The 22,553-nt window shown below is 44.8% G+C and overlaps 13 non-coding genes across 13 annotated transcripts; all 13 read right to left on the reverse strand.

The window, feature by feature from the left end:
* Positions 1–789: 789 nt before the first annotated feature.
* On the reverse strand, positions 790–861 carry TRNAG-CCC (transfer RNA glycine (anticodon CCC)). The gene has a single exon. It is a non-coding gene; the product is annotated as a tRNA-Gly (tRNA).
* Positions 862–2,388: 1,527 nt separating this feature from the next.
* Positions 2,389–2,460, reverse strand: TRNAG-CCC (transfer RNA glycine (anticodon CCC)). The gene has a single exon. It is a non-coding gene; the product is annotated as a tRNA-Gly (tRNA).
* Positions 2,461–3,987: 1,527 nt separating this feature from the next.
* On the reverse strand, positions 3,988–4,059 carry TRNAG-CCC (transfer RNA glycine (anticodon CCC)). The gene has a single exon. It is a non-coding gene; the product is annotated as a tRNA-Gly (tRNA).
* Positions 4,060–5,586: 1,527 nt separating this feature from the next.
* On the reverse strand, positions 5,587–5,658 carry TRNAG-CCC (transfer RNA glycine (anticodon CCC)). Its single transcript has one exon. It is a non-coding gene; the product is annotated as a tRNA-Gly (tRNA).
* Positions 5,659–7,185: 1,527 nt separating this feature from the next.
* On the reverse strand, positions 7,186–7,257 carry TRNAG-CCC (transfer RNA glycine (anticodon CCC)). The gene has a single exon. It is a non-coding gene; the product is annotated as a tRNA-Gly (tRNA).
* Positions 7,258–8,785: 1,528 nt separating this feature from the next.
* On the reverse strand, positions 8,786–8,857 carry TRNAG-CCC (transfer RNA glycine (anticodon CCC)). The gene has a single exon. It is a non-coding gene; the product is annotated as a tRNA-Gly (tRNA).
* A 1,527-nt stretch (positions 8,858–10,384) lies between these two features.
* Positions 10,385–10,456, reverse strand: TRNAG-CCC (transfer RNA glycine (anticodon CCC)). The gene has a single exon. It is a non-coding gene; the product is annotated as a tRNA-Gly (tRNA).
* A 1,527-nt stretch (positions 10,457–11,983) lies between these two features.
* On the reverse strand, positions 11,984–12,055 carry TRNAG-CCC (transfer RNA glycine (anticodon CCC)). Its single transcript has one exon. It is a non-coding gene; the product is annotated as a tRNA-Gly (tRNA).
* A 1,515-nt stretch (positions 12,056–13,570) lies between these two features.
* Positions 13,571–13,642, reverse strand: TRNAG-CCC (transfer RNA glycine (anticodon CCC)). The gene has a single exon. It is a non-coding gene; the product is annotated as a tRNA-Gly (tRNA).
* A 1,527-nt stretch (positions 13,643–15,169) lies between these two features.
* Positions 15,170–15,241, reverse strand: TRNAG-CCC (transfer RNA glycine (anticodon CCC)). Its single transcript has one exon. It is a non-coding gene; the product is annotated as a tRNA-Gly (tRNA).
* Positions 15,242–16,768: 1,527 nt separating this feature from the next.
* Positions 16,769–16,840, reverse strand: TRNAG-CCC (transfer RNA glycine (anticodon CCC)). The gene has a single exon. It is a non-coding gene; the product is annotated as a tRNA-Gly (tRNA).
* A 3,104-nt stretch (positions 16,841–19,944) lies between these two features.
* Positions 19,945–20,016, reverse strand: TRNAG-CCC (transfer RNA glycine (anticodon CCC)). The gene has a single exon. It is a non-coding gene; the product is annotated as a tRNA-Gly (tRNA).
* A 1,512-nt stretch (positions 20,017–21,528) lies between these two features.
* On the reverse strand, positions 21,529–21,600 carry TRNAG-CCC (transfer RNA glycine (anticodon CCC)). Its single transcript has one exon. It is a non-coding gene; the product is annotated as a tRNA-Gly (tRNA).
* Positions 21,601–22,553: the final 953 nt, after the last annotated feature.

Here is a 22,553-nt window from a genome sequence, read left to right on the forward strand (position 1 = left end):
AAATCTTCATCTTCTCGTCTCACAGTCAGTCATAACTGAAAGTGCAGACCCTCTTGGGAACTAGCAGTTTCAGGCCTTTACCAAGATAGCAGCTCTCTAACCCTCTCCTCTCTCTTTGATCGTAGCGGTAGCATGCTCAGGATTTGATTTTAACTGGGAGCCAGAGATCTACCCGGTGAGGGCTTGCCCGGTGTGAGGCTTTTGAGCGTTTGGGAGCGTTCGGGACGTGAGGACGTTGGACAGGAAATGTTGCCATCTTGAAATATCCAACCTTCCTGCTGTCGTGAGAGGCTCTTTCCATGGACATCTGCCTCTTGGAGTCCTCTCAACTTGCTCTCTGATATAACATTTTGTGAGCTGCAGTTACATCCGATGGCTACAAGATGGCGCTGCATTCAGGTGAGAGAACAAGTGTGCACAAAATCGTTGGGGACTTTTGCCAGATTCATCGGTGGATCTTGCCTACTTTTATTCACATGCTAGATATTGCCTAGAAATGCTTTTTAATATAGAGATGCTAGAGTTAGAATGTCTGGTCGGGGTTCAGCCCTTTCATTGTCTACCGCCCGCAACATATTTATTACCAGCACATGTGAGTGGTGACTCTGCTTTTTGGAAAATAGCATCTAATAGGACAATGAATGTAGCAGATGGGGCGATCGAGATGCCTGCCTAAGTATTTCATTTTTTTTTAAATTTAACGTCTGATTAATCTGTTCATGATATTTCCATTTTGTGACATGTTGCATTAAAACAAATCCTGCTTGGAGAACATATAAAAATTTGCACTGCATTGGCCGGGAATCGAACCCGGGTCAACTGCTTGGGAAGCAGCTATGCTCACCACTATACCACCAACACCCTATGATGTGCTTGCTCTCGGTTCTAAAGATTACAACCCCGAGTTCAATGACTATCTTGCACCAGTTTCAATGGTGCATTTGGTTTAGATACCAACATGAAAAGCAGTAGAAAGTTTCTTGTAGAGGGTAAGGAACTGGGGATTGAAACCAAGGCCAAATCTGTGCAGAAGAGAAGAAATGGAAAGCAGTAGTACAAATAGTGGAAATGAACATATTTAGGCAGCTTTGGAAGCAAAGCAGCGAAGAGAAAGAGAGTGCCTTCCATGAAATGCCCAGGAGAATGATAAGAGCAGAACGAAAAGGCAAGAATGACATTCAAAGCATGCCCAGAAAAACGTGTGACGGTCCCACCAGTCATTTATGCTTATAATTGGGTATCTTTACTTTCAAAGTATGGGGTTGATCCTTTGGCGATCACTCTCTTGTATTTCAGCAGAGACAGATAGTTGAGAAGTCTTTTCTCACATAGCTAGCACAAGCCTGCGCTTTTCCTTGCTGGTAGCGTGGAAATGACAGATTGGTCCTCAGAAGAAAAAACAAGAAATATTATAGCAGAGGATGGTTTCGATCCATCGACCTCTGGGTTATGGGCCCAGCACGCTTCCGCTGCGCCACTCTACTCCCTTGTAAAAGTGTTCTCTTTATGCAGAGGAGGAGCTTTCAGCGAAGTGGCGAGGGATTGGTGGGTCTCGCTCCTCATTTGCCTAAGCATGCTGCAATGTATGCTGGGTGCAGAAAATCTTCATCTTCTCGTCTCACAGTTAGTCATAACTGAAAGTGCAGACCCTCTTGGGAACTAGCAGTTTCAGGCCTTTACCAAGATAGCAGCTCTCTAACCCTCTCCTCTCTCTTTGATCCTAGCGCTAGCATGCTCAGGATTTGATTTTAACTGGGAGCCAGAGATCTACCCGGTGAGGGCTTGCCCGGTGTGAGGCTTTTGAGCGTTTGGGAGCGTTCGGGACGTGAGGACATTGGACAGGAAATGTTGCCATCTTGAAATATCCAACCTTCCTGCTGTCGTGAGAGGCTCTTTCCATGGACATCTGCCTCTTGGAGTCCTCTCAATTTGCTCTCTGATATAACATTTTGTGAGCTGCAGTTACATCCGATGGCTACAAGGTGGCGCTGCATTCAGGTGAGAGAACAAGTGTGCACAAAATCGTTGGGGACTTTTGCCAGATTCATCGGTGGATCTTGCCTACTTTTATTCACATGCTAGATATTGCCTAGAAATGCTTTTTAATATAGAGATGCTACAGTTAGAATGTCTAGTCGGGTTTCAGCCCTTTCATTGTCTACCGCCCGCAACATATTTATTACCAGCACATGTGAGTGGTGACTCTGCTTTTTGGAAAATAGCATCTAATAGGACAATGAATGTAGCAGATGGGGCGATCGAGATGCCTGCCTAAGTATTTCATTTTTTTTTTAATTTAACGTCTGATTAATCTGTTCATGATATTTCCGTTTTGTGACATGTTGCATTAAAACAAATCCTGCTTGGAGAACATATAAAAATTTGCACTGCATTGGCCGGGAATCGAACCCGGGTCAACTGCTTGGGAAGCAGCTATGCTCACCACTATACCACCAACGCCCTATGATGTGGTTGCTCTCGGTTCTAAAGATTACAACCCCGAGTTCAATGACTATCTTGCACCAGTTTCAATGGTGCATTTGGTTTAGATACCAACATGAAAAGCAGTAGAAAGTTTCTTGTAGAGGGTAAGGAACTGGGGATTGAAACCAAGGCCAAATCTGTGCAGAAGAGAAGAAATGGAAAGCAGTAGTACAAATAGTGGAAATGAACATATTTAGGCAGCATTGGAAGCAAAGCAGCGAAGAGAAAGAGAGTGCCTTCCATGAAATGCCCAGGAGAATGATAAGAGCAGAACGAAAAGGCGAGAATGACATTCAAAGCATGCCCAGAAAAACGTGTGACGGTCCCACCAGTCATTTATGCTTATAATTGGGTATCTTTACTTTCAAAGTATGGGGTTGATCCTTTGGCGATCACTCTCTTCTATTTCAGCAGAGACAGATAGTTGAGAAGTCTTTTCTCACATAGCTAGCACAAGCCTGCGCTTTTCCTTGCTGGTAGCGTGGAAATGACAGATTGGTCCTCAGAAGAAAAAACAAGAAATATAATAGCAGAGGATGGTTTCGATCCATCGATCTCTGGGTTATGGGCCCAGCACGCTTCCGCTGCGCCACTCTGCTCCCTTGTAAAAGTGTTCTCTTTATGCAGAGGAGGAGCTTTCAGCGAAGTGGCGAGGGATTGGTGGGTCTCGCTCCTCATTTGCCTAAGCATGCTGCAATGTATGCTGGGTGCAGAAAATCTTCATCTTCTCGTCTCACAGTTAGTCATAACTGAAAGTGCAGACCCTCTTGGGAACTAGCAGTTTCAGGCCTTTACCAAGATAGCAGCTCTCTAACCCTCTCCTCTCTCTTTGATCCTAGCGCTAGCATGCTCAGGATTTGATTTTAACTGGGAGCCAGAGATCTACCCGGTGAGGGCTTGCCCGGTGTGAGGCTTTTGAGCGTTTGGGAGCGTTCGGGACGTGAGGACATTGGACAGGAAATGTTGCCATCTTGAAATATCCAACCTTCCTGCTGTCGTGAGAGGCTCTTTCCATGGACATCTGCCTCTTGGAGTCCTCTCAATTTGCTCTCTGATATAACATTTTGTGAGCTGCAGTTACATCCGATGGCTACAAGGTGGCGCTGCATTCAGGTGAGAGAACAAGTGTGCACAAAATCGTTGGGGACTTTTGCCAGATTCATCGGTGGATCTTGCCTACTTTTATTCACATGCTAGATATTGCCTAGAAATGCTTTTTAATATAGAGATGCTACAGTTAGAATGTCTAGTCGGGTTTCAGCCCTTTCATTGTCTACCGCCCGCAACATATTTATTACCAGCACATGTGAGTGGTGACTCTGCTTTTTGGAAAATAGCATCTAATAGGACAATGAATGTAGCAGATGGGGCGATCGAGATGCCTGCCTAAGTATTTCATTTTTTTTTTAATTTAACGTCTGATTAATCTGTTCATGATATTTCCGTTTTGTGACATGTTGCATTAAAACAAATCCTGCTTGGAGAACATATAAAAATTTGCACTGCATTGGCCGGGAATCAAACCCGGGTCAACTGCTTGGGAAGCAGCTATGCTCACCACTATACCACCAACGCCCTATGATGTGGTTGCTCTCGGTTCTAAAGATTACAACCCCGAGTTCAATGACTATCTTGCACCAGTTTCAATGGTGCATTTGGTTTAGATACCAACATGAAAAGCAGTAGAAAGTTTCTTGTAGAGGGTAAGGAACTGGGGATTGAAACCAAGGCCAAATCTGTGCAGAAGAGAAGAAATGGAAAGCAGTAGTACAAATAGTGGAAATGAACATATTTAGGCAGCATTGGAAGCAAAGCAGCGAAGAGAAAGAGAGTGCCTTCCATGAAATGCCCAGGAGAATGATAAGAGCAGAACGAAAAGGCGAGAATGACATTCAAAGCATGCCCAGAAAAACGTGTGACGGTCCCACCAGTCATTTATGCTTATAATTGGGTATCTTTACTTTCAAAGTATGGGGTTGATCCTTTGGCGATCACTCTCTTCTATTTCAGCAGAGACAGATAGTTGAGAAGTCTTTTCTCACATAGCTAGCACAAGCCTGCGCTTTTCCTTGCTGGTAGCGTGGAAATGACAGATTGGTCCTCAGAAGAAAAAACAAGAAATATAATAGCAGAGGATGGTTTCGATCCATCGATCTCTGGGTTATGGGCCCAGCACGCTTCCGCTGCGCCACTCTGCTCCCTTGTAAAAGTGTTCTCTTTATGCAGAGGAGGAGCTTTCAGCGAAGTGGCGAGGGATTGGTGGGTCTCGCTCCTCATTTGCCTAAGCATGCTGCAATGTATGCTGGGTGCAGAAAATCTTCATCTTCTCGTCTCACAGTCAGTCATAACTGAAAGTGCAGACCCTCTTGGGAACTAGCAGTTTCAGGCCTTTACCAAGATAGCAGCTCTCTAACCCTCTCCTCTCTCTTTGATCGTAGCGCTAGCATGCTCAGGATTTGATTTTAACTGGGAGCCAGAGATCTACCCGGTGAGGGCTTGCCCGGTGTGAGGCTTTTGAGCGTTTGGGAGCGTTCGGGACGTGAGGACGTTGGACAGGAAATGTTGCCATCTTGAAATATCCAACCTTCCTGCTGTCGTGAGAGGCTCTTTCCATGGACATCTGCCTCTTGGAGTCCTCTCAACTTGCTCTCTGATATAACATTTTGTGAGCTGCAGTTACATCCGATGGCTACAAGATGGCGCTGCATTCAGGTGAGAGAACAAGTGTGCACAAAATCGTTGGGGACTTTTGCCAGATTCATCGGTGGATCTTGCCTACTTTTATTCACATGCTAGATATTGCCTAGAAATGCTTTTTAATATAGAGATGCTAGAGTTAGAATGTCTGGTCGGGGTTCAGCCCTTTCATTGTCTACCGCCCGCAACATATTTATTACCAGCACATGTGAGTGGTGACTCTGCTTTTTGGAAAATAGCATCTAATAGGACAATGAATGTAGCAGATGGGGCGATCGAGATGCCTGCCTAAGTATTTCATTTTTTTTTAAATTTAACGTCTGATTAATCTGTTCATGATATTTCCATTTTGTGACATGTTGCATTAAAACAAATCCTGCTTGGAGAACATATAAAAATTTGCACTGCATTGGCCGGGAATCGAACCCGGGTCAACTGCTTGGGAAGCAGCTATGCTCACCACTATACCACCAACACCCTATGATGTGCTTGCTCTCGGTTCTAAAGATTACAACCCCGAGTTCAATGACTATCTTGCACCAGTTTCAATGGTGCATTTGGTTTAGATACCAACATGAAAAGCAGTAGAAAGTTTCTTGTAGAGGGTAAGGAACTGGGGATTGAAACCAAGGCCAAATCTGTGCAGAAGAGAAGAAATGGAAAGCAGTAGTACAAATAGTGGAAATGAACATATTTAGGCAGCTTTGGAAGCAAAGCAGCGAAGAGAAAGAGAGTGCCTTCCATGAAATGCCCAGGAGAATGATAAGAGCAGAACGAAAAGGCAAGAATGACATTCAAAGCATGCCCAGAAAAACGTGTGACGGTCCCACCAGTCATTTATGCTTATAATTGGGTATCTTTACTTTCAAAGTATGGGGTTGATCCTTTGGCGATCACTCTCTTGTATTTCAGCAGAGACAGATAGTTGAGAAGTCTTTTCTCACATAGCTAGCACAAGCCTGCGCTTTTCCTTGCTGGTAGCGTGGAAATGACAGATTGGTCCTCAGAAGAAAAAACAAGAAATATTATAGCAGAGGATGGTTTCGATCCATCGACCTCTGGGTTATGGGCCCAGCACGCTTCCGCTGCGCCACTCTGCTCCCTTGTAAAAGTGTTCTCTTTATGCAGAGGAGGAGCTTTCAGCGAAGTGGCGAGGGATTGGTGGGTCTCGCTCCTCATTTGCCTAAGCATGCTGCAATGTATGCTGGGTGCAGAAAATCTTCATCTTCTCGTCTCACAGTTAGTCATAACTGAAAGTGCAGACCCTCTTGGGAACTAGCAGTTTCAGGCCTTTACCAAGATAGCAGCTCTCTAACCCTCTCCTCTCTCTTTGATCCTAGCGCTAGCATGCTCAGGATTTGATTTTAACTGGGAGCCAGAGATCTACCCGGTGAGGGCTTGCCCGGTGTGAGGCTTTTGAGCGTTTGGGAGCGTTCGGGACGTGAGGACATTGGACAGGAAATGTTGCCATCTTGAAATATCCAACCTTCCTGCTGTCGTGAGAGGCTCTTTCCATGGACATCTGCCTCTTGGAGTCCTCTCAATTTGCTCTCTGATATAACATTTTGTGAGCTGCAGTTACATCCGATGGCTACAAGGTGGCGCTGCATTCAGGTGAGAGAACAAGTGTGCACAAAATCGTTGGGGACTTTTGCCAGATTCATCGGTGGATCTTGCCTACTTTTATTCACATGCTAGATATTGCCTAGAAATGCTTTTTAATATAGAGATGCTACAGTTAGAATGTCTAGTCGGGGTTCAGCCCTTTCATTGTCTACCGCCCGCAACATATTTATTACCAGCACATGTGAGTGGTGACTCTGCTTTTTGGAAAATAGCATCTAATAGGACAATGAATGTAGCAGATGGGGCGATCGAGATGCCTGCCTAAGTATTTCATTTTTTTTTTAATTTAACGTCTGATTAATCTGTTCATGATATTTCCGTTTTGTGACATGTTGCATTAAAACAAATCCTGCTTGGAGAACATATAAAAATTTGCACTGCATTGGCCGGGAATCGAACCCGGGTCAACTGCTTGGGAAGCAGCTATGCTCACCACTATACCACCAACGCGCTATGATGTGGTTGCTCTCGGTTCTAAAGATTACAACCCCGAGTTCAATGACTATCTTGCACCAGTTTCAATGGTGCATTTGGTTTAGATACCAACATGAAAAGCAGTAGAAAGTTTCTTGTAGAGGGTAAGGAACTGGGGATTGAAACCAAGGCCAAATCTGTGCAGAAGAGAAGAAATGGAAAGCAGTAGTACAAATAGTGGAAATGAACATATTTAGGCAGCATTGGAAGCAAAGCAGCGAAGAGAAAGAAAGTGCCTTCCATGAAATGCCCAGGAGAATGATAAGAGCAGAACGAAAAGGCAAGAATGACATTCAAAGCATGCCCAGAAAAACGTGTGACGGTCCCACCAGTCATTTATGCTTATAATTGGGTATCTTTACTTTCAAAGTATGGGGTTGATCCTTTGGCGATCACTCTCTTGTATTTCAGCAGAGACAGATAGTTGAGAAGTCTTTTCTCACATAGCTGGCACAAGCCTGCGCTTTTCCTTGCTGGTAGCGTGGAAATGACAGATTGGTTCTCAGAAGAAAAAACAAGAAATATTATAGCAGAGGATGGTTTCGATCCATCGACCTCTGGGTTATGGGCCCAGCACGCTTCCGCTGCGCCACTCTGCTCCCTTGTAAAAGTGTTCTCTTTATGCAGAGGAGGAGCTTTCAGCGAAGTGGCGAGGGATTGGTGGGTCTCGCTCCTCATTTGCCTAAGCATGCTGCAATGTATGCTGGGTGCAGAAAATCTTCATCTTCTCGTCTCACAGTCAGTCATAACTGAAAGTGCAGACCCTCTTGGGAACTAGCAGTTTCAGGCCTTTACCAAGATAGCAGCTCTCTAACCCTCTCCTCTCTCTTTGATCCTAGCGCTAGCATGCTCAGGATTTGATTTTAACTGGGAGCCAGAGATCTACCCGGTGAGGGCTTGCCCGGTGTGAGGCTTTTGAGCGTTTGGGAGCGTTCGGGACGTGAGGACATTGGACAGGAAATGTTGCCATCTTGAAATATCCAACCTTCCTGCTGTCGTGAGAGGCTCTTTCCATGGACATCTGCCTCTTGGAGTCCTCTCAACTTGCTCTCTGATATAACATTTTGTGAGCTGCAGTTACATCCGATGGCTACAAGGTGGCGCTGCATTCAGGTGAGAGAACAAGTGTGCACAAAATCGTTGGGGACTTTTGCCAGATTCATCGGTGGATCTTGCCTACTTTTATTCACATGCTAGATATTGCCTAGAAATGCTTTTTAATATAGAGATGCTAGAGTTAGAATGTCTGGTCGGGGTTCAGCCCTTTCATTGTCTACCGCCCGCAACATATTTATTACCAGCACATGTGAGTGGTGACTCTGCTTTTTGGAAAATAGCATCTAATAGGACAATGAATGTAGCAGATGGGGCGATCGAGATGCCTGCCTAAGTATTTCATTTTTTTTTTTAATTTAACGTCTGATTAATCTGTTCATGATATTTCCGTTTTGTGACATGTTGCATTAAAACAAATCCTGCTTGGAGAACATATAAAAATTTGCACTGCATTGGCCGGGAATCGAACCCGGGTCAACTGCTTGGGAAGCAGCTATGCTCACCACTATACCACCAACGCCCTATGATGTGGTTGCTCTCGGTTCTAAAGATTACAACCCCGAGTTCAATGACTATCTTGCACCAGTTTCAATGGTGCATTTGGTTTAGATACCAACATGAAAAGCAGTAGAAAGTTTCTTGTAGAGGGTAAGGAACTGGGGATTGAAACCAAGGCCAAATCTGTGCAGAAGAGAAGAAATGGAAAGCAGTAGTACAAATAGTGGAAATGAACATATTTAGGCAGCATTGGAAGCAAAGCAGCGAAGAGAAAGAGAGTGCCTTCCATGAAATGCCCAGGAGAATGATAAGAGCAGAACGAAAAGGCGAGAATGACATTCAAAGCATGCCCAGAAAAACGTGTGACGGTCCCACCAGTCATTTATGCTTATAATTGGGTATCTTTACTTTCAAAGTATGGGGTTGATCCTTTGGCGATCACTCTCTTCTATTTCAGCAGAGACAGATAGTTGAGAAGTCTTTTCTCACATAGCTAGCACAAGCCTGCGCTTTTCCTTGCTGGTAGCGTGGAAATGACAGATTGGTCCTCAGAAGAAAAAACAAGAAATATAATAGCAGAGGATGGTTTCGATCCATCGATCTCTGGGTTATGGGCCCAGCACGCTTCCGCTGCGCCACTCTGCTCCCTTGTAAAAGTGTTCTCTTTATGCAGAGGAGGAGCTTTCAGCGAAGTGGCGAGGGATTGGTGGGTCTCGCTCCTCATTTGCCTAAGCATGCTGCAATGTATGCTGGGTGCAGAAAATCTTCATCTTCTCGTCTCACAGTTAGTCATAACTGAAAGTGCAGACCCTCTTGGGAACTAGCAGTTTCAGGCCTTTACCAAGATAGCAGCTCTCTAACCCTCTCCTCTCTCTTTGATCCTAGCGCTAGCATGCTCAGGATTTGATTTTAACTGGGAGCCAGAGATCTACCCGGTGAGGGCTTGCCCGGTGTGAGGCTTTTGAGCGTTTGGGAGCGTTCGGGACGTGAGGACATTGGACAGGAAATGTTGCCATCTTGAAATATCCAACCTTCCTGCTGTCGTGAGAGGCTCTTTCCATGGACATCTGCCTCTTGGAGTCCTCTCAATTTGCTCTCTGATATAACATTTTGTGAGCTGCAGTTACATCCGATGGCTACAAGGTGGCGCTGCATTCAGGTGAGAGAACAAGTGTGCACAAAATCGTTGGGGACTTTTGCCAGATTCATCGGTGGATCTTACCTACTTTTATTCACATGCTAGATATTGCCTAGAAATGCTTTTTAATATAGAGATGCTACAGTTAGAATGTCTAGTCGGGTTTCAGCCCTTTCATTGTCTACCGCCCGCAACATATTTATTACCAGCACATGTGAGTGGTGACTCTGCTTTTTGGAAAATAGCATCTAATAGGACAATGAATGTAGCAGATGGGGCGATCGAGATGCCTGCCTAAGTATTTCATTTTTTTTTTAATTTAACGTCTGATTAATCTGTTCATGATATTTCCGTTTTGTGACATGTTGCATTAAAACAAATCCTGCTTGGAGAACATATAAAAATTTGCACTGCATTGGCCGGGAATCAAACCCGGGTCAACTGCTTGGGAAGCAGCTATGCTCACCACTATACCACCAACGCCCTATGATGTGGTTGCTCTCGGTTCTAAAGATTACAACCCCGAGTTCAATGACTATCTTGCACCAGTTTCAATGGTGCATTTGGTTTAGATACCAACATGAAAAGCAGTAGAAAGTTTCTTGTAGAGGGTAAGGAACTGGGGATTGAAACCAAGGCCAAATCTGTGCAGAAGAGAAGAAATGGAAAGCAGTAGTACAAATAGTGGAAATGAACATATTTAGGCAGCATTGGAAGCAAAGCAGCGAAGAGAAAGAGAGTGCCTTCCATGAAATGCCCAGGAGAATGATAAGAGCAGAACGAAAAGGCGAGAATGACATTCAAAGCATGCCCAGAAAAACGTGTGACGGTCCCACCAGTCATTTATGCTTATAATTGGGTATCTTTACTTTCAAAGTATGGGGTTGATCCTTTGGCGATCACTCTCTTCTATTTCAGCAGAGACAGATAGTTGAGAAGTCTTTTCTCACATAGCTAGCACAAGCCTGCGCTTTTCCTTGCTGGTAGCGTGGAAATGACAGATTGGTCCTCAGAAGAAAAAACAAGAAATATAATAGCAGAGGATGGTTTCGATCCATCGATCTCTGGGTTATGGGCCCAGCACGCTTCCGCTGCGCCACTCTGCTCCCTTGTAAAAGTGTTCTCTTTATGCAGAGGAGGAGCTTTCAGCGAAGTGGCGAGGGATTGGTGGGTCTCGCTCCTCATTTGCCTAAGCATGCTGCAATGTATGCTGGGTGCAGAAAATCTTCATCTTCTCGTCTCACAGTCAGTCATAACTGAAAGTGCAGACCCTCTTGGGAACTAGCAGTTTCAGGCCTTTACCAAGATAGCAGCTCTCTAACCCTCTCCTCTCTCTTTGATCGTAGCGCTAGCATGCTCAGGATTTGATTTTAACTGGGAGCCAGAGATCTACCCGGTGAGGGCTTGCCCGGTGTGAGGCTTTTGAGCGTTTGGGAGCGTTCGGGACGTGAGGACGTTGGACAGGAAATGTTGCCATCTTGAAATATCCAACCTTCCTGCTGTCGTGAGAGGCTCTTTCCATGGACATCTGCCTCTTGGAGTCCTCTCAACTTGCTCTCTGATATAACATTTTGTGAGCTGCAGTTACATCCGATGGCTACAAGATGGCGCTGCATTCAGGTGAGAGAACAAGTGTGCACAAAATCGTTGGGGACTTTTGCCAGATTCATCGGTGGATCTTGCCTACTTTTATTCACATGCTAGATATTGCCTAGAAATGCTTTTTAATATAGAGATGCTAGAGTTAGAATGTCTGGTCGGGGTTCAGCCCTTTCATTGTCTACCGCCCGCAACATATTTATTACCAGCACATGTGAGTGGTGACTCTGCTTTTTGGAAAATAGCATCTAATAGGACAATGAATGTAGCAGATGGGGCGATCGAGATGCCTGCCTAAGTATTTCATTTTTTTTTAAATTTAACGTCTGATTAATCTGTTCATGATATTTCCATTTTGTGACATGTTGCATTAAAACAAATCCTGCTTGGAGAACATATAAAAATTTGCACTGCATTGGCCGGGAATCGAACCCGGGTCAACTGCTTGGGAAGCAGCTATGCTCACCACTATACCACCAACACCCTATGATGTGCTTGCTCTCGGTTCTAAAGATTACAACCCCGAGTTCAATGACTATCTTGCACCAGTTTCAATGGTGCATTTGGTTTAGATACCAACATGAAAAGCAGTAGAAAGTTTCTTGTAGAGGGTAAGGAACTGGGGATTGAAACCAAGGCCAAATCTGTGCAGAAGAGAAGAAATGGAAAGCAGTAGTACAAATAGTGGAAATGAACATATTTAGGCAGCTTTGGAAGCAAAGCAGCGAAGAGAAAGAGAGTGCCTTCCATGAAATGCCCAGGAGAATGATAAGAGCAGAACGAAAAGGCAAGAATGACATTCAAAGCATGCCCAGAAAAACGTGTGACGGTCCCACCAGTCATTTATGCTTATAATTGGGTATCTTTACTTTCAAAGTATGGGGTTGATCCTTTGGCGATCACTCTCTTGTATTTCAGCAGAGACAGATAGTTGAGAAGTCTTTTCTCACATAGCTAGCACAAGCCTGCGCTTTTCCTTGCTGGTAGCGTGGAAATGACAGATTGGTCCTCAGAAGAAAAAACAAGAAATATTATAGCAGAGGATGGTTTCGATCCATCGACCTCTGGGTTATGGGCCCAGCACGCTTCCGCTGCGCCACTCTGCTCCCTTGTAAAAGTGTTCTCTTTATGCAGAGGAGGAGCTTTCAGCGAAGTGGCGAGGGATTGGTGGGTCTCGCTCCTCATTTGCCTAAGCATGCTGCAATGTATGCTGGGTGCAGAAAATCTTCATCTTCTCGTCTCACAGTTAGTCATAACTGAAAGTGCAGACCCTCTTGGGAACTAGCAGTTTCAGGCCTTTACCAAGATAGCAGCTCTCTAACCCTCTCCTCTCTCTTTGATCCTAGCGCTAGCATGCTCAGGATTTGATTTTAACTGGGAGCCAGAGATCTACCCGGTGAGGGGAGGCTTTTGAGCGTTTGGGAGCGTTCGGGACGTGAGGACATTGGACAGGAAATGTTGCCATCTTGAAATATCCAACCTTCCTGCTGTCGTGAGAGGCTCTTTCCATGGACATCTGCCTCTTGGAGTCCTCTCAACTTGCTCTCTGATATAACATTTTGTGAGCTGCAGTTACATCCGATGGCTACAAGATGGCGCTGCATTCAGGTGAGAGAACAAGTGTGCACAAAATCGTTGGGGACTTTTGCCAGATTCATCGGTGGATCTTGCCTACTTTTATTCACATGCTAGATATTGCCTAGAAATGCTTTTTAATATAGAGATGCTAGAGTTAGAATGTCTGGTCGGGGTTCAGCCCTTTCATTGTCTACCGCCCGCAACATATTTATTACCAGCACATGTGAGTGGTGACTCTGCTTTTTGGAAAATAGCATCTAATAGGACAATGAATGTAGCAGATGGGGCGATCGAGATGCCTGCCTAAGTATTTCATTTTTTTTTAAATTTAACGTCTGATTAATCTGTTCATGATATTTCCATTTTGTGACATGTTGCATTAAAACAAATCCTGCTTGGAGAACATATAAAAATTTGCACTGCATTGGCCGGGAATCGAACCCGGGTCAACTGCTTGGGAAGCAGCTATGCTCACCACTATACCACCAACACCCTATGATGTGCTTGCTCTCGGTTCTAAAGATTACAACCCCGAGTTCAATGACTATCTTGCACCAGTTTCAATGGTGCATTTGGTTTAGATACCAACATGAAAAGCAGTAGAAAGTTTCTTGTAGAGGGTAAGGAACTGGGGATTGAAACCAAGGCCAAATCTGTGCAGAAGAGAAGAAATGGAAAGCAGTAGTACAAATAGTGGAAATGAACATATTTAGGCAGCTTTGGAAGCAAAGCAGCGAAGAGAAAGAGAGTGCCTTCCATGAAATGCCCAGGAGAATGATAAGAGCAGAACGAAAAGGCAAGAATGACATTCAAAGCATGCCCAGAAAAACGTGTGACGGTCCCACCAGTCATTTATGCTTATAATTGGGTATCTTTACTTTCAAAGTATGGGGTTGATCCTTTGGCGATCACTCTCTTGTATTTCAGCAGAGACAGATAGTTGAGAAGTCTTTTCTCACATAGCTAGCACAAGCCTGCGCTTTTCCTTGCTGGTAGCGTGGAAATGACAGATTGGTCCTCAGAAGAAAAAACAAGAAATATTATAGCAGAGGATGGTTTCGATCCATCGACCTCTGGGTTATGGGCCCAGCACGCTTCCGCTGCGCCACTCTGCTCCCTTGTAAAAGTGTTCTCTTTATGCAGAGGAGGAGCTTTCAGCGAAGTGGCGAGGGATTGGTGGGTCTCGCTCCTCATTTGCCTAAGCATGCTGCAATGTATGCTGGGTGCAGAAAATCTTCATCTTCTCGTCTCACAGTCAGTCATAACTGAAAGTGCAGACCCTCTTGGGAACTAGCAGTTTCAGGCCTTTACCAAGATAGCAGCTCTCTAACCCTCTCCTCTCTCTTTGATCCTAGCGCTAGCATGCTCAGGATTTGATTTTAACTGGGAGCCAGAGATCTACCCGGTGAGGGCTTGCCCGGTGTGAGGCTTTTGAGCGTTTGGGAGCGTTCGGGACGTGAGGACATTGGACAGGAAATGTTGCCATCTTGAAATATCCAACCTTCCTGCTGTCGTGAGAGGCTCTTTCCATGGACATCTGCCTCTTGGAGTCCTCTCAACTTGCTCTCTGATATAACATTTTGTGAGCTGCAGTTACATCTGATGGCTGCAAGGTGGCGCTGCATTCAGGTGAGAGAACAAGTGTGCACAAAATCGTTGGGGACTTTTGCCAGATTCATCGGTGGATCTTGCCTACTTTTATTCACATGCTAGATATTGCCTAGAAATGCTTTTTAATATAGAGATGCTACAGTTAGAATGTCTAGTCGGGGTTCAGCCCTTTCATTGTCTACCGCCCGCAACATATTTATTACCAGCACATGTGAGTGGTGACTCTGCTTTTTGGAAAATAGCATCTAATAGGACAATGAATGTAGCAGATGGGGCGATCGAGATGCCTGCCTAAGTATTTCATTTTTTTTTTAATTTAACGTCTGATTAATCTGTTCATGATATTTCCGTTTTGTGACATGTTGCATTAAAACAAATCCTGCTTGGAGAACATATAAAAATTTGCACTGCATTGGCCGGGAATCGAACCCGGGTCAACTGCTTGGGAAGCAGCTATGCTCACCACTATACCACCAACGCCCTATGATGTGGTTGCTCTCGGTTCTAAAGATTACAACCCCGAGTTCAATGACTATCTTGCACCAGTTTCAATGGTGCATTTGGTTTAGATACCAACATGAAAAGCAGTAGAAAGTTTCTTGTAGAGGGTAAGGAACTGGGGATTGAAACCAAGGCCAAATCTGTGCAGAAGAGAAGAAATGGAAAGCAGTAGTACAAATAGTGGAAATGAACATATTTAGGCAGCATTGGAAGCAAAGCAGCGAAGAGAAAGAGAGTGCCTTCCATGAAATGCCCAGGAGAATGATAAGAGCAGAACGAAAAGGCAAGAATGACATTCAAAGCATGCCCAGAAAAACGTGTGACGGTCCCACCAGTCATTTATGCTTATAATTGTGTATCTTTACTTTCAAAGTATGGGGTTGATCCTTTGGCGATCACTCTCTTGTATTTCAGCAGAGACAGATAGTTGAGAAGTCTTTTCTCACATAGCTAGCACAAGCCTGCGCTTTTCCTTGCTGGTAGCGTGGAAATGACAGATTGGTCCTCAGAAGAAAAAACAAGAAATATAATAGCAGAGGATGGTTTCGATCCATCGATCTCTGGGTTATGGGCCCAGCACGCTTCCGCTGCGCCACTCTGCTCCCTTGTAAAAGTGTTCTCTTTATGCAGAGGAGGAGCTTTCAGCGAAGTGGCGAGGGATTGGTGGATCTCGCTCCTCATTTGCCTAAGCATGCTGCAATGTATGCTGGGTGCAGAAAATCTTCATCTTCTCGTCTCACAGTCAGTCATAACTGAAAGTGCAGACCCTCTTGGGAACTAGCAGTTTCAGGCCTTTACCAAGATAGCAGCTCTCTAACCCTCTCCTCTCTCTTTGATCGTAGCGCTAGCATGCTCAGGATTTGATTTTAACTGGGAGCCAGAGATCTACCCGGTGAGGGCTTGCCCGGTGTGAGGCTTTTGAGCGTTTGGGAGCGTTCGGGACGTGAGGACGTTGGACAGGAAATGTTGCCATCTTGAAATATCCAACCTTCCTGCTGTCGTGAGAGGCTCTTTCCATGGACATCTGCCTCTTGGAGTCCTCTCAACTTGCTCTCTGATATAACATTTTGTGAGCTGCAGTTACATCCGATGGCTACAAGATGGCGCTGCATTCAGGTGAGAGAACAAGTGTGCACAAAATCGTTGGGGACTTTTGCCAGATTCATCGGTGGATCTTGCCTACTTTTATTCACATGCTAGATATTGCCTAGAAATGCTTTTTAATATAGAGATGCTAGAGTTAGAATGTCTGGTCGGGGTTCAGCCCTTTCATTGTCTACCGCCCGCAACATATTTATTACCAGCACATGTGAGTGGTGACTCTGCTTTTTGGAAAATAGCATCTAATAGGACAATGAATGTAGCAGATGGGGCGATCGAGATGCCTGCCTAAGTATTTCATTTTTTTTAAAATTTAACGTCTGATTAATCTGTTCATGATATTTCCATTTTGTGACATGTTGCATTAAAACAAATCCTGCTTGGAGAACATATAAAAATTTGCACTGCATTGGCCGGGAATCGAACCCGGGTCAACTGCTTGGGAAGCAGCTATGCTCACCACTATACCACCAACACCCTATGATGTGCTTGCTCTCGGTTCTAAAGATTACAACCCCGAGTTCAATGACTATCTTGCACCAGTTTCAATGGTGCATTTGGTTTAGATACCAACATGAAAAGCAGTAGAAAGTTTCTTGTAGAGGGTAAGGAACTGGGGATTGAAACCAAGGCCAAATCTGTGCAGAAGAGAAGAAATGGAAAGCAGTAGTACAAATAGTGGAAATGAACATATTTAGGCAGCTTTGGAAGCAAAGCAGCGAAGAGAAAGAGAGTGCCTTCCATGAAATGCCCAGGAGAATGATAAGAGCAGAACGAAAAGGCAAGAATGACATTCAAAGCATGCCCAGAAAAACGTGTGACGGTCCCACCAGTCATTTATGCTTATAATTGGGTATCTTTACTTTCAAAGTATGGGGTTGATCCTTTGGCGATCACTCTCTTGTATTTCAGCAGAGACAGATAGTTGAGAAGTCTTTTCTCACATAGCTAGCACAAGCCTGCGCTTTTCCTTGCTGGTAGCGTGGAAATGACAGATTGGTCCTCAGAAGAAAAAACAAGAAATATTATAGCAGAGGATGGTTTCGATCCATCGACCTCTGGGTTATGGGCCCAGCACGCTTCCGCTGCGCCACTCTGCTCCCTTGTAAAAGTGTTCTCTTTATGCAGAGGAGGAGCTTTCAGCGAAGTGGCGAGGGATTGGTGGGTCTCGCTCCTCATTTGCCTAAGCATGCTGCAATGTATGCTGGGTGCAGAAAATCTTCATCTTCTCGTCTCACAGTTAGTCATAACTGAAAGTGCAGACCCTCTTGGGAACTAGCAGTTTCAGGCCTTTACCAAGATAGCAGCTCTCTAACCCTCTCCTCTCTCTTTGATCCTAGCGCTAGCATGCTCAGGATTTGATTTTAACTGGGAGCCAGAGATCTACCCGGTGAGGGCGAGGCTTTTGAGCGTTTGGGAGCGTTCGGGACGTGAGGACATTGGACAGGAAATGTTGCCATCTTGAAATATCCAACCTTCCTGCTGTCGTGAGAGGCTCTTTCCATGGACATCTGCCTCTTGGAGTCCTCTCAATTTGCTCTCTGATATAACATTTTGTGAGCTGCAGTTACATCCGATGGCTACAAGGTGGCGCTGCATTCAGGTGAGAGAACAAGTGTGCACAAAATCGTTGGGGACTTTTGCCAGATTCATCGGTGGATCTTGCCTACTTTTATTCACATGCTAGATATTGCCTAGAAATGCTTTTTAATATAGAGATGCTACAGTTAGAATGTCTAGTCGGGTTTCAGCCCTTTCATTGTCTACCGCCCGCAACATATTTATTACCAGCACATGTGAGTGGTGACTCTGCTTTTTGGAAAATAGCATCTAATAGGACAATGAATGTAGCAGATGGGGCGATCGAGATGCCTGCCTAAGTATTTCATTTTTTTTTTAATTTAACGTCTGATTAATCTGTTCATGATATTTCCGTTTTGTGACATGTTGCATTAAAACAAATCCTGCTTGGAGAACATATAAAAATTTGCACTGCATTGGCTGGGAATCGAACCCGGGTCAACTGCTTGGGAAGCAGCTATGCTCACCACTATACCACCAACGCCCTATGATGTGGTTGCTCTCGGTTCTAAAGATTACAACCCCGAGTTCAATGACTATCTTGCACCAGTTTCAATGGTGCATTTGGTTTAGATACCAACATGAAAAGCAGTAGAAAGTTTCTTGTAGAGGGTAAGGAACTGGGGATTGAAACCAAGGCCAAATCTGTGCAGAAGAGAAGAAATGGAAAGCAGTAGTACAAATAGTGGAAATGAACATATTTAGGCAGCATTGGAAGCAAAGCAGCGAAGAGAAAGAGAGTGCCTTCCATGAAATGCCCAGGAGAATGATAAGAGCAGAACGAAAAGGCAAGAATGACATTCAAAGCATGCCCAGAAAAACGTGTGACGGTCCCACCAGTCATTTATGCTTATAATTGGGTATCTTTACTTTCAAAGTATGGGGTTGATCCTTTGGCGATCACTCTCTTGTATTTCAGCAGAGACAGATAGTTGAGAAGTCTTTTCTCACATAGCTAGCACAAGCCTGCGCTTTTCCTTGCTGGTAGCGTGGAAATGACAGATTGGTCCTCAGAAGAAAAAACAAGAAATTTAATAGCAGAGGATGGTTTCGATCCATCGACCTCTGGGTTATGGGCCCAGCACGCTTCCGCTGCGCCACTCTGCTCCCTTGTAAAAGTGTTCTCTTTATGCAGAGGAGGAGCTTTCAGCGAAGTGGCGAGGGATTGGTGGGTCTCGCTCCTCATTTGCCTAAGCATGCTGCAATGTATGCTGGGTGCAGAAAATCTTCATCTTCTCGTCTCACAGTCAGTCATAACTGAAAGTGCAGACCCTCTTGGGAACTAGCAGTTTCAGGCCTTTACCAAGATAGCAGCTCTCTAACCCTCTCCTCTCTCTTTGATCCTAGCGCTAGCATGCTCAGGATTTGATTTTAACTGGGAGCCAGAGATCTACCCGGTGAGGGCGAGGCTTTTGAGCGTTTGGGAGCGTTCGGGACGTGAGGACCTTGGACAGGAAATGTTGCCATCTTGAAATATCCAACCTTCCTGCTGTCGTGAGAGGCTCTTTCCATGGACATCTGCCTCTTGGAGTCCTCTCAACTTGCTCTCTGATATAACATTTTGTGAGCTGCAGTTACATCCGATGGCTACAAGGTGGCGCTGCATTCAGGTGAGAGAACAAGTGTGCACAAAATCGTTGGGGACTTTTGCAATATTCATCGGTGGATCTTGCCTACTTTTATTCACATGCTAGATATTGCCTAGAAATGCTTTTTAATATAGAGATGCTAGAGTTAGAATGTCTGGTCGGGGTTCAGCCCTTTCATTGTCTACCGCCCGCAACATATTTATTACCAGCACATGTGAGTGGTGACTCTGCTTTTTGGAAAATAGCATCTAATAGGACAATGAATGTCGCAGATGGGGCGATCGAGATGCCTGCCTAAGTATTTCATTTTTTTTTTAATTTAACGTCTGATTAATCTGTTCATGATATTTCCGTTTTGTGACATGTTGCATTAAAACAAATCCTGCTTGGAGAACATATAAAAATTTGCACTGCATTGGCCGGGAATCGAACCCGGGTCAACTGCTTGGGAAGCAGCTATGCTCACCACTATACCACCAACGCCCTATGATGTGGGTGCTCTCGGTTCTAAAGATTACAACCCCGAGTTCAATGACTATCTTGCACCAGTTTCAATGGTGCATTTGGTTTAGATACCAACATGAAAAGCAGTAGAAAGTTTCTTGTAGAGGGTAAGGAACTGGGGATTGAAACCAAGGCCAAATCTGTGCAGAAGAGAAGAAATGGAAAGCAGTAGTACAAATAGAGGAAATGAACATATTTAGGCAGCATTGGAAGCAAAGCAGCGAAGAGAAAGAGAGTGCCTTCCATGAAATGCCCAGGAGAATGATAAGAGCAGAACGAAAAGGCAAGAATGACATTCAAAGCATGCCCAGAAAAACGTGTGACGGTCCCACCAGTCATTTATGCTTATAATTGGGTATCTTTACTTTCAAAGTATGGGGTTGATCCTTTGGCGATCACTCTCTTGTATTTCAGCAGAGACAGATAGTTGAGAAGTCTTTTCTCACATAGCTAGCACAAGCCTGCGCTTTTCCTTGCTGGTAGCGTGGAAATGACAGATTGGTCCTCAGAAGAAAAAACAAGAAATATTATAGCAGAGGATGGTTTCGATCCATCGACCTCTGGGTTATGGGCCCAGCACGCTTCCGCTGCGCCACTCTGCTCCCTTGTAAAAGTGTTCTCTTTATGCAGAGGAGGAGCTTTCAGCGAAGTGGCGAGGGATTGGTGGGTCTCGCTCCTCATTTGCCTAAGCATGCTGCAATGTATGCTGGGTGCAGAAAATCTTCATCTTCTCGTCTCACAGTTAGTCATAACTGAAAGTGCAGACCCTCTTGGGAACTAGCAGTTTCAGGCCTTTACCAAGATAGCAGCTCTCTAACCCTCTCCTCTCTCTTTGATCCTAGCGCTAGCATGCTCAGGATTTGATTTTAACTGGGAGCCAGAGATCTACCCGGTGAGAGGCTTTTGAGCGTTTGGGAGCGTTCGGGACGTGAGGACATTGGACAGGAAATGTTGCCATCTTGAAATATCCAACCTTCCTGCTGTCGTGAGAGGCTCTTTCCATGGACATCTGCCTCTTGGAGTCCTCTCAACTTGCTCTCTGATATAACATTTTGTGAGCTGCAGTTACATCCGATGGCTACAAGGTGGCGCTGCATTCAGGTGAGAGAACAAGTGTGCACAAAATCGTTGGGGACTTTTGCCAGATTCATCGGTGGATCTTGCCTACTTTTATTCACATGCTAGATATTGCCTAGAAATGCTTTTTAATATAGAGATGCTAGAGTTAGAATGTCTGGTCGGGGTTCAGCCCTTTCATTGTCTACCGCCCGCAACATATTTATTACCAGCACATGTGAGTGGTGACTCTGCTTTTTGGGAAATAGCATCTAATAGGACAATGAATGTAGCCGATGGGGCGATCGAGATGCCTGCCTAAGTATTTCATTTTTTTTTTAATTTAACGTCTGATTAATCTGTTCATGATATTTCCGTTTTGTGACATGTTGCATTAAAACAAATCCTGCTTGGAGAACATATAAAAATTTGCACTGCATTGGCCGGGAATCGAACCCGGGTCAACTGCTTGGGAAGCAGCTATGCTCACCACTATACCACCAACGCCCTATGATGTGGGTGCTCTCGGTTCTAAAGATTACAACCCCGAGTTCAATGACTTTCTTGCACCAGTTTCAATGGTGCATTTGGTTTAGATACCAACATGAAAAGCAGTAGAAAGTTTCTTGTAGAGGGTAAGGAACTGGGGATTGAAACCAAGGCCAAATCTGTGCAGACGAGAAGAAATGGAAAGCAGTAGTACAAATAGTGGAAATGAACATATTTAGGCAGCATTGGAAGCAAAGCAGCGAAGAGAAAGAGAGTGCCTTCCATGAAATGCCCAGGAGAATGATAAGAGCAGAACGAAAAGGCAAGAATGACATTCAAAGCATGCCCAGAAAAACGTGTGACGGTCCCACCAGTCATTTATGCTTATAATTGGGTATCTTTACTTTCAAAGTATGGGGTTGATCCTTTGGCGATCACTCTGTTGTGTTTCAGCAGAGACAGATAGTTGAGAAGTCTTTTCTCACATAGCTAGCACAAGCCTGCGCTTTTCCTTGCTGGTAGCGTGGAAATGACAGATTGGTTCTCAGAAGAAAAAACAAGAAATATTATAGCAGAGGATGGTTTCGATCCATCGACCTCTGGGTTATGGGCCCAGCACGCTTCCACTGCGCCACTCTGCTCCCTTGTAAAAGTGTTCTCTTTATGCAGAGGAGGAGCTTTCAGCGAAGTGGCGAGGGATTGGTGGGTCTCGCTCCTCATTTGCCTAAGCATGCTGCAATGTATGCTGGGTGCAGAAAATCTTCATCTTCTCGTCTCACAGTCAGTCATAACTGAAAGTGCAGACCCTCTTGGGAACTAGCAGTTTCAGGCCTTTACCAAGATAGCAGCTCTCTAACCCTCTCCTCTCTCTTTGATCCTAGCGCTAGCATGCTCAGGATTTGATTTTAACTGGGAGCCAGAGATCTACCCGGTGAGGGCAAAGCTTTTGAGCGTTTGGGAGCGTTCGGGAC

Source organism: Triturus cristatus, chromosome 11 (genome assembly GCF_964204655.1).
Source record: "Triturus cristatus chromosome 11, aTriCri1.1, whole genome shotgun sequence".
Taxonomy (NCBI): Eukaryota; Metazoa; Chordata; class Amphibia; order Caudata; family Salamandridae; genus Triturus; species Triturus cristatus.